The 12,108-nt window shown below is 33.0% G+C and overlaps 1 long non-coding RNA gene across 1 annotated transcript; it reads right to left on the bottom strand.

Moving 5' to 3' along the window:
• Positions 1-1,394: 1,394 nt before the first annotated feature.
• LOC134701606 (uncharacterized) lies at positions 1,395-11,804 on the bottom strand. Its single transcript, XR_010104155.1, has 3 exons — positions 11,663-11,804; positions 4,596-4,667; positions 1,395-1,770 (listed from the first exon to the last, which is right to left on the bottom strand). It is a non-coding gene; the product is annotated as an uncharacterized LOC134701606 (long non-coding RNA).
• Between the last annotated feature and the right edge of the window lie 304 nt (positions 11,805-12,108).

The following is a 12,108-nucleotide window of genomic DNA, read 5'->3' as shown; positions in this document are numbered from 1 at the left end:
TGCTGTCTTATGGAGGCACTGCCAGTGGCGGATCCAGAAATTTACATAAGTGGGAGCCCACTGACTGACCTAAGAGGGGACCCGCTCCAGTCACGCTTCAATGATTCCCGATAAAAGCAACCAAATTTTTTCCCCAAAAAGGGGGAGGGCCAGCCCCCCCCCCTAAATCCTCCTCTGACTCCTAATTCCTGGAAATATTTTCATCAGCTTACTATCAGTTTATTTTTTTAAATTGAAAGGTTAAGAAAACAGTAACTATCAAAATATAAAATCATGTATTTTCTATTTTTAAATTCTTGAAATTAAAAATTCCTATCGCGCCAACACCTGTTTCATATTATAAACAAGCTCGAATATGTTAACATTCCACAGTTTAGTTCATGAAGTACGAGTTATCGATTTCTCTCAATCACGTACATGTACATTGTAAACGTCAGATGGGCTGAGGTCAAAACTGAATGCCAATAAAACCTTCAGATTGTAAATGATACGCATTTACTGGTATCACCTCTTATGGTGACTCGGGAATAGCAATATGGTCACTTAAGTCACCTTCCGATCGGTAGCAAAACCTTTACCAAAATAGGCGTCTAATGTGTGGGATGAACAGCGCACCCATGCCCAGTCAGTTAATTAGAATAATTTAAAAGTGTCACGCTTCTGCAGTTTGAAAACCATTGCAACAGCTCTTTGAAGGGCTCGTGGGCGGCCTGTTTTAGGGCAAATGATCTGTCAATATCCAATATATCCTGATGTTCTAATGGTAGTCAATTTTTCTTTGACCTTTATCCCATACAATCTTAATTATCAATCTTTCTATTATATTTAGTGTAACTTTGTTCACGCCCTGAACATGCATGTAATATTCGCCACTGGACATGAAGTAATTGGCAATAAATCAAGCATTTACTAGTGTCAAAATGCGGGCCAATGATATGTACGATTACACTTTATTTTGATATTAGTACTTTAGCTACGTTAATAATTAAGAGACATTTAAAGGACTATTCATATTCGAAATTGAACAATGTTCAGCTGTAGATACAATATGCCAAGTTCTTAATTGTCCCTTTGGCTAGCTAGTATGAAAAAACTGTAAATATCTTAAACATAAAATTAAAAGATATTAAAGCAACACCGAAATTCTTCACATAACAAAAAAAAAATTATTAAGCTCTGAGTCTGATCTGACTTGTCTCATTGGCAATCATACCACATCTTCTTTTTTATATTGTCTTTTTTTCTGACCCCTAAATGCCGTGTTTATAATATATACAAGTAATCATCGTGGAATAAAATGCCAAGTGGTTATTTAAAAGGATTTTGAAAACAACATACCAACACTAACACTCGAATTTGACATTAAAAAATTATTTTAAAAACAAACAAACAAGCAATAAAGATAAAAATCATCAATAATCATTTCAAGTAAATGAATAACAAATAGATATAAATAATATACGGATTCCTAGCTTTAGTTTGCTATTTTCTTGTTCATGTTTGGCAATTGTCATACTCGTCTGTGTACATGTATATGTGTATTCCAGCAGTAACTTTAAACGCTCTCCGCACTTTGTTCTCATTAATTATAATTATACAAATGTATTATGCAGGATGCAAATATTTACTTCCAATGGCTTTTCTTATTATGAAACTTATTAGTAAGACTATCGATGTTATTATGACGATTTCCAAGGTCCTCCAAACATATTTCATTTTTTTGGAAGCCGGTTTGTGTTGTTCGGTTGCAAAATCGTCCTCATCCTGGACCTATTAACAAAACAAAATATAATTATTGTAAGATGTTTTATACCAATTTAGTACTGTCCGATAATCTAAAAATTAAATAAATTAACAGAAATACAGATTCTGAAGTCATATTCTTGAAAAATAGAACTGAATAAAATTTAGAATGGAAATGGGGAATGTGCCAAAGAGACAACAACCCGACCATAGAGCAGACAACAGCAGAAGGTCACCAACAGGTCTTCAATGCAACGAGAAGTTCCCGCACCCGGAGGCGTTCTTTAGCTGGCCCCTAAACAAATATATACTAGTTCAATGATAATGAATGCCACTCTGAAACTTATTTAGTGAGAGGTTTATATACAAGTGAGCTGTTTAGCTAGCTATGAATCCAGGTTGAATCCACATTTCTCAACATAAGAAAATGTCTGTACCAAGTCAGGAATATGACAGTTTTTGTCCATTCGTTTGGTGTATTTTATCATTAAATTTTGATTTTGCCATTTGATTAGGATCTTTTTGAATTTTCCTCGGAGTTTTTTTTTTCTACTTTTAAAAACAAGAAGTTTAAAACTAAGAATTCTGCACATCTACGCTTTGAGAATATAAATGTTTACATAACATTGTTATTAATGAATCAAATGTAGGATATGGGCCAAACTCTTTCAGTAATTAAAATTAATCATAAAAAGAATCGCTTACAAATGTTTGACAAAACCACTGCAAAAAGAAAAGAAAGAAAAAGACATGAGAAAAAACTAGCTGCAAAACACTACAAAGAAAAAAGCAATTTTATAACACTAACCCCACCAAAAGCAAAGCTCTGGTACGGTCCATATATCACATTTAAAGTTAACTATAAGTCACCGTATTGACTTCAACTATAAGCAATCACTGAATGAAAGGCCATCTTGAAATGTGTTGGGGTAAACACATACGTTATACTTTAGCGCTCAACCTCACCCCACCCCAAACCACGACAATGGTGTATGTGTACAACATACGAATACAATATCAAATTCAGTTGGCTACATTCAGTGTGCATGTACTCTGGAAGCAATTGTGTTAAAAGGAATGTGATTGCATTACAAGTCTATTATCAATTAATCGGTTAAAACATACATGTAGGTGCATACAAGTCACTCCTTAATCAATTAAGAAATACATCTGTGCTGTGTCAGTTTGTCAAGTTGAATTTTACTACATGAAGGTTAAGTGCATGCTGTGACAACAAAAACTTTATTCTATCATGTGTTCTATTTTAAAAGAAGTGTGGGTGTACATTTTGTATTTAGGTATTTATTGGTTGAACTACACAGAGGCGGCTTTACGAGGGAGCAGCGGGCCCGGGTACCCCTTTTCTTGGAAAAATTTGGTTGCTTATATAGGGAATCACTGAAGCGTGACCGGAGCGGCCCCCTCTTAGGCAGTCAGTGGGCCCCCACGAATGAAACTTTCTGGATCTGCGACTGCTACAAAGGTTAAGAATTAAAATGTATCTATATGGGCATTTATATAATCATAAACATAATGGTCCAGTCAAAATTATCTGACGTTCCAGCGATACATACTATAAACCTGACCCCTTCAAGTATGATCTTAACATAATCTATCATAAACATTGCCACTGGACTTTAAACAACCAACAATCAATCATTCATTAAAATTATAACCCTTTATCATTTTTATCATACATTTAACACCAAAGGACTTATTGGCCATAACAATGTATTAACTTTTCGTAAGTAAAATTTTACATATTACATAAATTATATACCTGCCTTGTTGAAGAAAATGTTTTTTTGTATGTCAAGCGCTGTTAGGAAAGTAGCAAATATACAATCAAAAATTAGTATGGCGTTCATTATCACTGAACTAGTATATATTTGTTTAGGGGCCAGCTGAAGGACACCTACGGGTGCGGGAGTTTCTCGTTACATTGAAGACCTGTTGGTGACCTTCCGCTGTTGTTTTTTCTATGGTCGGGTTGTTGTCACTTTGGTACATTCCCCATTTCCATTCTCAATTTTATGTACTGTCAACTTTATTGGGGTGTAACAGCGTTGACCGAAGTACATTTACTATGAAGCGCGGAAGCGCTTCATTCTAAAAATGTGCGCTCGGTCAACGCTTTTACAACCCTATGAAGTTACAAAAAGAAGCATTCAATACTTATAATTACATTTTTTAGCTTTGATCATGAAAACAAGAATTTTGTAATTTTTTGTATTTAATTCACGTGTGCACTTTATTATGGGACCACGTGCTATTATGTATATTAAGTTTATTGGGTGATGCAATTGCTTAAGGGATAACACGTGATGTACAGTTAGCCAATCATGTCGATTTTTGTTTGAGAAATCAGAAACCATGATTTGGATTTAAACAACATACGTATGCTCAAGAACCAGACCTTGCGGTCATAAAACTTTTTAGTCAGTTTTTGTTACTCGTACTCAAAATTCAACCAATCAAAATGCTGGTCACTCATTAATGTAAATTGCAGGATAAAAACAATAAATGTACTTTGTATAAAATATAAATTGTATTTGTACTCGCTACGAAACAGGAGAAAGGCTCGGCATGGCTCGCTTTCTGTCCTTTTTCTAAAGCTCTTCAACATATTTTTTTTTATATTTTCCGACAATGTACATATATTGTATATTTATTTATTTATTTGTTTTGATATACGGTGAACCAAAACTGGTTTTAGCAGGTTCAAACCATTAAAAACCGGAACCGTTTAAACTAAAACCAGGATGACTGCAACAAAAACGCCCTCAGTAAGTCGCCTGATTAGTTTCAATGAGATGGTCCTATGAGTTGGTCGATAAAGTTTATACTTGTACCTTAACATCTGTAAACTCTGTTAATTCAATTTGTTGTTCATTTTCCATCTAATAAATTCAGCCTCTTTAGATCTGTGAAAAAAAGTTAAACTACATGAAATTAGTTTAATTTAAAACATGATTTTGTGGGCGTGTAATATAGATTAATGCAGAGGTAACAGTTACTGTATATATGCAACATATTGTTTTTATATGTAACTTTAACAATTTCAGATTAAACATTTTTAAGACAGCATACGTGTTATTCAAGGTCACAGGGAGACCTTGAAATTTTAAGTAGGTCAAGAGTCACATAAACTTCAAGGGGAGATAATTCATTATTGCAACATTCAGTAGTTTCCCTTGACAATACTACCACGGCAGCTAGTGCAAACCTTAGTCAGAATACAACCGATATAAACCATGGAAACCCTTCGCAACTTTTCTCACAGGAGATATAAAAGTGTACAAATGAGGGAAAGAAATAACTAAGATCTACTAACGAACATTCAAAAATTTTACACGAGGAAAAACAGACAAAACCATTGCCATTGGTTAAAAGGATACTAGGTTCGAATTTAAAAGGCGAATATAACAAACAAAACGGGTATAAGATTTTCCGAAAAAAAAAATAAACATTTTTTTGTCATTACAAATTTTATTAATTACCTTTAGTAGTTGTTACTTTACTCATATGGTACAAAAATCATTCCAAAAAATCAATTCGTGTTGGCCCCAGGTGACTTTTAAAATGTTGATATCATTGAAAAAGCTCCAAATTTTCTCCCTTTGGTGCAAACATGTGGTTTTTTGGCATTAATATTGAAATATCTTTTTTAACTCATCGATGACCTAATATTTTGTATCGTTGTTTTCGAATAAGCTGAACATAAACTAAATAATTGTAAAATTTTAGCGATTTCTGTAATTTAGTTCTTTTTTTATTTCGATATTACCTCTTTTTTCCTATCATTTCAACAGAAAATAAGTACTTTTACAAAAACGTATGCTTCTCTCAAAGAAAGATTGTGAGCGTAAATGGACAGTGACCCCATTTTTTTGTTTCATTTTTCTATGAGTATATATATATTAGCTTAAGTTCATTTATTAAAAAATATAGCGAAATCCTATATTGAATAAAAAAAATGATTTAGACCCGCGAGCCTCCTTAACACTTAAAAGTCACTATATTAATTATACAGCAAACAAAAGATTCGTCAACTAAAAGTTAACCCTACTTAGAACCAGTTGTGTACTCGAGTCGCCAGAGAGAATAATCATGTCCCAATCAACGAGCGCGTATGCTACAACAATTGCATGTATCTCTTATTGTAGCCATTTTGTTCAGGACAAGAAAACACATATCAGTTATTGTCTTTTACAGGTCTGGATTGGGTTTATTAAAAAACAAAACAACTAAAGGCTTATAATTGTGTTCGCCAGAAGTGCATTTCGGAAGTGTAACTCATCAGTGAAAACCCGAATAATAAAGCCAGACATATAAGGTGAAATCATGTACGCTCTTGGTTGATGAGCATTGGGAACTCAAATACAGAATATAGAGAATAATAGACAAAATATAGAGACTGTATCAAAAATGTAAAAATATTAATTATTATGGGCATTAAAATTTAAAGAATACGGAAATAAAGACCCCAACAAGACCCTTTACTTTTGTCAAAGTAAGAAAGACACGACAATTAGAATCCGCTTTCTTACATGATTTGCCTCTGTTCTTTGTGATTTAATCTATAGTATACTATTTACTGTAACAAATGCATCGTACTTAATTGATATAAGAGAGAGCAAAAAACAAATAGTACTACGCACATTCTGAACAAACTAATAGTAAATTTAAAGTCGATTTACATATCTATTACGTAATCATAAGCAATGTGAAATTCCATATATTATACATGTACATGTAACAGTTGATTTTATAACACAAGACGTACATATACATGTATAATGACAACAAGGAGGAAATGTCGTCATTTCTTAATAAATAACACGTCAAAGTTTATAAAAAGCTCTTGTTTATGTTATGAGGAAGTGCGCATGTCGTTATTCTTTAAATTTATTTATTTCTTTGTTCAATCCTTTACAAGAAGGTCAGATTAAGGATTTTCACACAAATACAGAACCAAGTGGACACAAAGTGCAAAATATAAGATAAAAACAGAAAAGCAGATCAAACAAATCAAGCAAATTAAGAACAGCGAAACGTGGTGAAATATATAGAAAAAAGATTGAAAGGCCTAAGGCTACTAAAATAAACAATGCTTTAAAGCTAAAGAATCTAGAACTGAAGGACCCAAACTATACATTCTTACAACGCTTCGTGAAAAATCTGAAAACTCACATGAAATGCAGTTTAAGCCGACAAATAAATCCAAACCAAAACAGTGATCCATTATAGTTTGGACCTTGTCTTATAAATGTATTAAGTGTACCAAGTTAAGAGATAAGACTAAAAATCAGAGAATAATGTAAACAAACGCATATGATTACGTGACTTTTGTTATTAAGTTTTATGGTTAACCAAACATCGTGTCTTTAAAAAGATTAAGTTCAAAGCATAGGTGCTACTGTGGAGGTAGTTTGAAAAGTAGACAAAACAAACTATACAGTTATAAAAAGTGAAAGAGCAGTCTAAGAGGGAATTCGGTTTGGTACCTTCAACGATGAACCGTTACTCCCGACTCTCAGGTCGATTCTATTAAAGATATCATAGCGTGACTTTTCACAAATGTATATTTTTGTACATCCCGTAATTCAGTTGTTGTCGTTTGTTAATGTGTTACATATTTGTTATTCGTTCATTTTATACATCAATTAGGTCGTTAGTTTTCTCGTTTGAATTGTTTTACATTGCCATTTCGGGGCCTTTCATATAGCTAACTATAGGCTTTGTTCATAAATAATGCCGTATGGTGACACATAGTTGTTAATTTCTGGGTCATTTTAGTCATTTTGGTTGCCTGTGGAGATTTTTCTCATTGTCTATCATACTACATCTTCTTTTTTTTTTTTTATATATATCTACATTTAGTATTACAGAAATACTTTAACACAAATGATTTCGTTTGATTTCTTTCAAGTTGTATATCATTTGTCCCATTTCGCTTTAAAAAAAATAAAGCTCATCAAAGACATAAAGCTAAGGCAGCAACCGTTTAATTTTCAGGGCCGGGGGTGGAGGATGGGTGGTGGGGGCTTGTATTATTTTTCTGGACAAGTCGACAACAATTTTTTATTTTAATATTAGAATATCAGATATGGGCAGCTGAGGTCTGAACAAACAATTTTTTTTTTCAGGGTCAAAAACAAATTAATTTTTTTCTGCAAAAACTGGAAACAAACTATTTACTATTTTTTCCAAAAAAAATCCATAACACCTCCACCAAGAACATCATATGGTTGCTGCCTTATGATTTTGTATGTACGAAACGCGTGTTTCGCAATCAAAAGACCCATCAGTGACCCTTGAATAAAACATCAAACTAGAGGCACAAATGAGCCTGTGTCGCTCACATGATTTTGTTTTATTTACAATTGATGCATGAAATAATGCAACCGTCATACTTTTGCTTTAGTTTTAGAGATATGTTAACCTAAGCCGAAAACTGCCTTTTATCCCAATACCCCATTTTTAGCCAAGTCTGCCATTTTGATACTCTGATGTATATGATGCGTGAGGCTAGATTTGTTAAAGGAGTAGGTCCAGTAAGACCCCTTTTCGGCCCCAAAATATAGCAGTTTTACAAAATTGTTAAAATGTAAACTTGTAGTTATTTATTGGATAGTAGAATGGTTCTGCTACATAAATATGGGCGGTTTTTGACAATACAATGCACATATATTGGGTACTAGCACCAATAAGTCATGCTAAATTACTGAAATCTTCACAATTCCAGCATTTAAGTTAAATTTTAGACGGTTTCCTTGTAAAGGTGTCAGACCACCAATTAAAAATCCCTATCTGTTCAACCAAATTTTGCAATTTTCACAGCTTTCTAAATAATTTACCTTAAGTTTAACTTTAAGGAAACCAGGTATATCCTGAATTGTACATGTATCACCTTTCTACATGCCAATTTTCAACTAATGTTTAAAGTCTTGTAACAAATTTCTGAACTTGAAAAGACAGGTACTACCAAAATAACTCCCGGTTTTCTGGAAATCTTAAATTAGTGTACTATGGAGCGCATTAATCCTGAATTTTTAATGCAAACTCATAGGCAAGTTAATTTTGGCTTAAAATGGTCTAAATATATTTCCCTTTCACCAAAAGTTTCATTTCTGCAAATATGTTGGTTAGTTTAAGTAAACAATGACATCAAAAGCACTATTTTGTGTCAAAGTAGGACTACGTTCTAAATTGGAAGGAGTAATTTGTGGTCTGACACCAAAACGAAAGTGGCCGCATTCGTGTTCATCCAAAATATTGAAATGGAAGTTGTATTTGATGATAATACATAACATATAAAAAGATTGAGGATGAACACGGATGCGGCCAATTTCGTTTTTGACAGAAACCATCTGAAAAGTGATTTTTTTTCGCATATTTGGTAGATTTTTCATACTTGAGCTTGAATCGGATCAATTTGTATGACTAAATAAATTAAAATCTTTCACATAAATTAATTGAATCATATGAAATAGACACTTAAGTGTTTAGAAAGTGGTCAAAATCTTTCGTCAGATGAAACTTAAATTTGAGGCCAAAATCGGTCCTTACCGTACCTACTCTCCTTTATCTCTGTTGTTTCAAATGAGAAGACTATTGTAAAAGATCACAAAAATTTACGAAAAATTGTTAAAAAAATACTTTAAAAGGGCAATAACTCCTTATGCATGGGTCAATTGACATTTTGGTCATGTTGACTTATTTGACTATCTTACTTTGCTGAACATCATTGCTGTTTAGAGTAAATTTCTTATTCTAGATATAACGATTTTCAAGATAATAAGAAAAAACTGCGAAAAGAAGGTGTTTGCGGCAATCTTGGTTGATGGGCTGAGTCATCGGACACATTTGTTTAAAGTAGATACCCCCTGATGATTGTTGCCAAGTTTGGTTAATTTTGGCCAAGCTGTTTCAGAGAAGAAGATTTTTGTAAACGTTTACGACGGACGACGACAACGGACGACGGACGACGACAACGGACGACAGACGACGGACGACATACAAGTGATAAGAAAAGCTGACGTGTCCCTTTTGGCCAGGTCAGCTGAAAAGTTAAACGACCAAATTTGAAATTATTTGCCAATATTGCAATACGATCAAGACAGACAAAAGATAATAAAAAGTTAAAGATTACAAAAAATAGGCGTGCGTTTTAACACGATGTAAGTAAACATGTTCGACCATTCCTCCCAAAATATATAAGAAATATATATATAATATTCCTCACGTGACACCTATAAACATATTGTATGTAGGACTCATAATCATGGCGTGTTCCAGATCTATGGTCGATTCCAAATCTATGGTTAATAACTCGCGGTTTTCTGGAAATCTTAAATTAGTGTACTATGGAGCGCATTAATCCTGAATTTTTAATGCAAACTCATAGGCAAGTTAATTTTGGCTTAAAATGGTCTAAATATATTTCCCTTTCACCAAAAGTTTCATTTCTGCAAATATGTTAAATTAGTGTATTATAAATTGGTGAAAGGGAAATATATTTAGTTTCATTTCTGCAAATATGTTAAATTAGTGTATTAATCCTGAATTTTTAATGCAAACTCATTATGTGGCGGGGTTAGACATGTACATTTGTATTTATTAATAATATAAAAAAAAAAGATATGGTACGATTGCCAATGAAAATACTATCCACAAAAGACCAAAATGACACAGACATTAAAAACTATAGGTCACCGTATGGCCTTCAACAATGAGCAAAGCCCATACCGCATAGTCAGCTTTAAAAGACCCCGATAAGACAATGTAAAACAACAAACGAGAAACTAACGGCCTTATTTATGTAAAAAAAAATGAACAAAAAACAAATATGTAACACATAAACAAACGACAACCACTGAATTACAGGCCCCTGATGCATGTAATCTAATAATGGCAAAGCATAGTAAAAACAATTAGAAATCTTAGCAAATAATCTGGTTTCCTTATCTAAGACGGACTTACCAATTTCCCAACACTATGGCAGATTGTGTGCAAAAAGAAGACGAGTGAGTACATATCTGACAAATGACTTGCCTTAAAGCAAGTGGCTTTCTAAAGAAATCCGACTTTCTTACCCAACAGTATAGTTATACATGTGTGATCTCTAGCTACATCAACAACGTAATTTGTCATTTGTTATTCAATTGTGACGGTATATAATAATCTTTTTCCCGTAAAAAATAACACGATTTAAAATCTCCCATAGATTGGGAGAAAAACTAGAAACCGCCATAGATTTATACACTTTCTGTATGTATAAATAAGAAGCTGGGGTTTGATTGGTAATGCGATAACTCTACACAAGAGACCAAATAACATGGACATAACTATTGGTCGCCGCTGTCCCTCAACAATGAGTGAAAATCCTATAGCAAAGTCAGCTTTAAATGTCTACTAAAGAACTATCGACCTGATTGATGTACAAAATAATTTTACTACATACGAAAAATAAGTTTGATATACATGTAGTAACAAACGACTACCACAGAATTACTAACTTTGTTTACTTTGAACAGACAAATGGATTATGTGGCAGGGTTAGACATGTACATTTGTATTTATTAACTGGATACATATACAATGTACCATGAAGCTACATGTATAGATGCAAACATATCTTAGATGACCCCCCCTCCCTTGATATTGCATGAAATGTTTGCCACTGGACGCTAAACAAACATCAATTAATCCGTGACTGCTAAAGATACACAACATAAAAACCAAATGAAGGATTGAAACATAAATTAAACCTTACCTTGTTCAACGATCAACAATTATTATTATACACTTACAAACCAGAGAAAAAAAATAGAAATACATGTATACATAAACACGCATTGGAATAAATTATTGTAGGTTAGTATATGTAAGTAAAGTTAATAAATTCCTTATTTACCTGCACATAGTCTGTCAGTAATTTTATAACGTAGAAGAAGACAATAAACGATTCTGAGAAACATAAAACAACAATCCGGATTCGAACTGTAAATATTCGCATAAAAACACAACAGTCGTAAACACTACAGGCTTAAACACTAATAAAAATATAACCATGACAAATTACAGATGATGACAGTTATTTACATAATTTTGTGTATATCATGTAATATAAATAGTTTTATAAATGATGTTAAACTTTGTAAACCGGATCTGCTTTTTACACGTCTCTCAATTCGCATAGAATGTCACCTGTTGTAATTTTATTTGTGCATATATTAATGTTTGGTTACATATAAATATATTTGAAAGTACTAGCCTTGTTTAACGGATTAGGGGGGAGGGGCGGAAGGTCATTTTTGTAAAAAAAAAAAATATTGTGTTGGCCCTTCTACTTTTTTTTTC

Source organism: Mytilus trossulus, unplaced genomic scaffold (genome assembly GCF_036588685.1).
Source record: "Mytilus trossulus isolate FHL-02 unplaced genomic scaffold, PNRI_Mtr1.1.1.hap1 h1tg000247l__unscaffolded, whole genome shotgun sequence".
Lineage (NCBI taxonomy): Eukaryota > Metazoa > Mollusca > Bivalvia > Mytilida > Mytilidae > Mytilus > Mytilus trossulus.
This window is presented reverse-complemented; position numbering and strand designations above follow the sequence as displayed.